The sequence below is a fragment of the Capsicum annuum genome, unplaced genomic scaffold (assembly GCF_002878395.1).
Source record: "Capsicum annuum cultivar UCD-10X-F1 unplaced genomic scaffold, UCD10Xv1.1 ctg68677, whole genome shotgun sequence".
NCBI classification, from domain to species: domain Eukaryota; kingdom Viridiplantae; phylum Streptophyta; class Magnoliopsida; order Solanales; family Solanaceae; genus Capsicum; species Capsicum annuum.
Genome location: NW_025878237.1, coordinates 1 through 5,178, shown reverse-complemented (window position 1 = coordinate 5,178; position 5,178 = coordinate 1). Strand labels below are relative to the sequence as shown.

Genomic DNA, 5,178 nt, shown 5'->3' with positions numbered 1-5,178 from the left:
TGCCAAGGGAATCGATGCAGCGCTAGTATTCCCATAATTTGCTAAATTTGATATCACACGCTCTAATGGCACCTCTAACAGTGTTGCTATACCGTCTATAATCCTTTAGTTTGCCTGCACGTAAAGTAGAAGTAAGACTGAATACATGCACGACAAGTTTACTCAACATATAAAGAACAAATTCGAGGTCCTGAACGCAAACAACATAATATAGATATCTAAACTCGTTTTAAGAGAATAGAGTGATGCAAATTGTTAGTGTGATAGAAGGATGCCTACTAACGTGAAAGGAAAGTTTTATAGAACAGTTATACCATCGACAATAGTATATGGTAGTGAATGTCGAGGGGAGACTTTGATTTTTACAACAAAGTTAGGGGACATAAATGACTTTGACGGCCCTTTTAAAAATGGACATGCACCTTGTTGCAAAACCTCAACATTTGACAGTTCTAAGAGAAACTAGATCCATGTTTTGGCATATGATTAATTACTGCAAATTATGGACAATAATGTCTTTCTTATTAGTTAGTGTCTTGAGGAGACTTAAGAACCAAAGCGAAGTCATGAAGCTTTAATTACTGAATCGCTGCACAACAGTTTGTTCTGGATTCGTTTATAAATCTGTTTCTAAATTATGTTTTACGAAAGATCCGATATAGATATAGATGTAGTTACTAGTTCATTTCTTACATATATAACAGCAAAAGAAAGGACATAATTTCTGTAATTTCTCATGATTTACATAATATTGTATCTCAGAAAATCATACCTGATGAAGAAGCAACCAATCAAAATTATTAAAGCCAGCTAAGCTTGCTTTTTCTAAAGCTCCTTCGATTAATTGTAGCACCACGCGAACAGAAAACTTGAAAATCTCTTTGTCGTTCATCTGGAGATAGGAATAAGAGGAATACTTGGGAGGAAAACTAGTCACGGAATGATTTTCATTTGATGCATAATTTGTTTCATTCTCTTTGAAAGCGAAAATCAAATGTCTTGTCAATAGAAACCACTAGTTAGTGCCAATCCTAAAACGACGAATCAGTAATGTAATTCCTACTACGATGAATGGACGTAATGTACCTTTTACCATCACCGTTACTGTACAAGTCAAAACCAAACAAACCGTCTTCTCCGATATCACAGGCCTAAAGGAAATATTTTTAGGTGAATTTTGAGAAATAAATGTTGGAGAACCAGTCTCAGAAGAAACAAACTCACAGCTTACAACTATGGAGAATCATCTCTCAATAGTTTATTAACACTTGCTATAGTTTCATCATTTTCAAACTTCAGACTCTCCTACATGAAAGGATCTGAGTCCATCCATATGATATCAAGTAAAAACCTATTCCGGAAAGAATGGAAAAGTAAGGGAATCAATGTGTTTCAAATTTTGTATTTGCACTAACCATCCAATAGACCATAGACTAAATGGCCAATGCCTCTATGTCCATGGATCCCCCTCCCCACAAACACACGAAGTGCATCTCATGTCATGGGCCACTATAATTATTGATGAAGTATTTCAAAACCAAATCAAGTAGCCGATCAGACATATAGCTAAATATAGCATGGCAACTACGACGTGATATTCAGAGCTTGAACTCAACGGATATTCAGAATGAACAAATTAAAAGAAAAAGATTATTTTTGCTTGAACTCTAAAAGGTATCCCAAAGAGGACAGTTAATAAATAGTACCCCTCAGTATATGAAATAAGATGCAAACAAAATACGATTCAGTGTATGAGGACTGTAGAGGAGCTATTTCAACTGCTTGATCAGGCAAATCTGAAATCTGAAGTAGCGAAACAATCTATAAAAGAACAAAACTTTTCATGCATGTTTTCAGTCCTAGTCTCATTCGAATTGCAAATAAATTGTTCCAATGGAAAAGGGGCTTAGCACACTTTATACACATCCAGTGACTACTAACTCCTGCCCATCCCAAACAAAAAAATAAGTATGGACTTCATATATTATTAATACACTTTCTATCGATGTGAAATCCATTTTATTTCTCGCGTGCATATCGTCCTACTAGGGAAAAGAACGTAAATATCAGGAAAAAATTACTCTAATGCAACTTGAATTATTTTTTCTGGATGGTACTAAAGCAAATCTAACAGAACGATGCAGTTTCTATTCAATAATTGGTTCAGAAACTATCCTTCTTCGATACCTGCACAAGTACAGCACCAGCAGCGTCACCAAAGAGAATACAGGAACCTCTATCCGTCTAATCAATGAAACGAGAAACAACATCAGCATTAATTACAAGGACATTCTTAAAATCACGCAAAAATATTATATTAGCACAACATATCAAGGAACAACATACAACTTCTCCATAACAATCATCTTTTATAACAACATTTCACAATAACAACCAAGTTTTCTTTGGAACCAATTATTCATATTGTGTTACATTATATGACCTCTATAGTAGCCTAAAAATAACCGGACAAATACCGTTGCTATACAAAGGTTTAACGGTAAAGAGCATCATTAGCTAAGTATTTAACTATTAATACATAGCTATATCATGTAAAGAATAATTATACAGTTCGGAAAATTTTATAATAAAGGAAAAGTTTTGAAGATTCTACCTTTGATGTAGCAAGAAGCTGAAAACAAACCCAACAAAAACCTACTACAAGCAACCGTAATGTCAAAAGCCGATGGATTGCTTTTGCAGCCCAGTGCTTTTTGGATCTAAGAACCGAGAAGTATATAGAAATGATAAAAGATAATAATAAGACAGTTGAGAAATTTAGATAATTTTGGAAAGAAAAAATCCATGATAGAACTAGAAAGCAGTAAAGAATAGAAAGGAAAAAGAACTTTTATGGGTTAAATATATTCCAAGTAAATTTTGTTGAATCGAGAAGCTACAATAACCTAAAGATCAACAAAATACGTTTTCCAGTGACGAGTTATCTATGTTGCTTTGATTCTTAAAAGTGTTGTTCACCCGTGTTAGATCCTACAAAAAATACACTACTTTTGGTGGATCCAACACACGCCTATTGACATTTTCGAAGAGTCCAAACATCATGGAAAGTTAGAGTACCACAGCATGTCAAGCTAGTGAGTGTAACTAGTAGACCAGGAAGATTGACACATTAACCAATTAAATGAGCCAACCATTTCAACTTTATTTTTTCTAACGGTAATAATCACATGATAGAAAAAGTTCAATCAGTCAAAAGAAGAGCATCCTTTTATAAAATTCACAACTCCTGTTGCTTTTGTTTAATAACACTTTAAGCAGAACGCGTTTGGATGTTTAGTTTTCATATAAGGACCAAACTATGATCTTAACTATCTGGTAGGATGTTATAAGGTCTATCCTTCATTAGGGTTACAGATATGCATACGAACAAGAACTAGTATATAATGACACGTTTCATGCACAGGAAACTATAAATGACAAGTTGTTTCAGTATCAGATTAGCTAATCACCAGTATAAATTGGTGACATCTGTTGGTTCAAGTTGTAGAGAAATGTTACTACTCTACAAAGTCATACTACCGAAGCATCGCCAAAACGGTCATCTCCAGTTGAAGAACACATTAAAATTAGATAAACATCTCCAGGAAGAACATCTGCCATCTCAAGAGTTTTCCACGCAGCCTCTATAGCCAGATTCGTTAAATTCTCTTTGCCTGTAGAACTGTAAATCAGCTTGTGGCCTTGTGGCATTTATATACAAAAAATGTTTTGTAATATTTTCCATACACGTTCAAACATAACCAACATTTACTGACAGGTACAGTCGTATGCCTATCTAAAATAGCATCACAAATTTGAGTCAACATTTTGTATAAGAAAATACTATAATTGCATTCCACTTTCACTAATAAAGGAACGTTTGAAGGATATCGATGTGCCTTATGCTTGTAAACATGTCTATTGATTTTCTAGAATTCTTTTAAACTGGTTAGAGTAAAACTTAATCAACAATAAATTGAAATATGAAAATATCTTTATACAGGAGAGAGGAGAGGATAATTGGTCATTGCATTAACACATCACGTTATTGTCATTTATTTTTTGTCAAAGTACATAACACAACAACCACCTGTAGTAGGTTAGTATGTATCAAGAACAATGAAAGATTCACCTGAAAGAACTCTATAGTTACGAATCCCTATTCGAACGGATATCCATTCGTCATTAGTATCAACTATCAGAAACTCTCAGACTTGGTACTGCAGAGCTGCATCCTACTGGTTTGTAGCTCGTGTTAACTAGTCTTTACATACGATAAATGGTAAGTAAGAATTTCTATCAACAATCTAATGTAACTTTGAGACCTCTTCGAAAAAGGCAAGTTTACTAAGAAAGGGTATATATTACATATAAAGCAAATTCCACATTGTGAAAGGATGGAAAAGTGTAGCACTATGCAAGCCGAGCACAAATTCACATGCTACGTGCTTTTGGGCTCAAACTCAATAATGTTGTAGTGCAAAACACAGATCTGTAAGGTTTGTAGGCGAAAACTAGCAATACGTTCCGTAATCTTAGGCTATGAAAAATATCGTATTGAAGTTGAATTTCCCGGTTCAATGGTGGTGCAAAATCTCAATGAACAAACACTCTTAAGTCTCTAAGAGGGGTATATGTGACACCCCTAACAAAGGGTGATCAAACTGATGATGGTTGGTCAATTTAAAGGACTGACACTCATATAAGCAAGTAATGTTTTGGAGAAGAGGTGCACATGACACCTTACGCAAATCACATATTAGAAAGGTAGGCAAACGTCACGTGCTATATAAGACAGAACACAAGTTCACATTGTAATGATTGGCTTTATATTACAACTTACTTTTTAGACCTAATAATTTAGGCATTCTACTTTATTCACCTAGAAGTGGAAAAGAGGAGGACCTTCTGATGCAAAGTTGAAAAATTATCTACAGTAACAATTAATCTTTATTAACATAAACTAACCTAATTTAGTTACTAATTTGTGCAAGGCAGCATCAAAATCAAATGTCTACATTAATAAAGAATCCCAAGTACAAAATAAGAAGTTGATCAAATAAAAGTTTTAACACATTACCTTGAAAGCTCATCTGCACCTTTAGCAGTAGTGGAACACATTATCCTGTTAATAGTTCCAACAGAGAATTAATCAACACTTAACCCCATGTAATTCCT

General features: G+C 34.3%; 1 pseudogene; it reads right to left on the bottom strand.

The window, feature by feature from the left end:
- Nucleotides 1-6: 6 nt before the first annotated feature.
- Nucleotides 7-5,125, bottom strand: LOC124894046 (annotated as a pseudogene).
- Between the last annotated feature and the right edge of the window lie 53 nt (nt 5,126-5,178).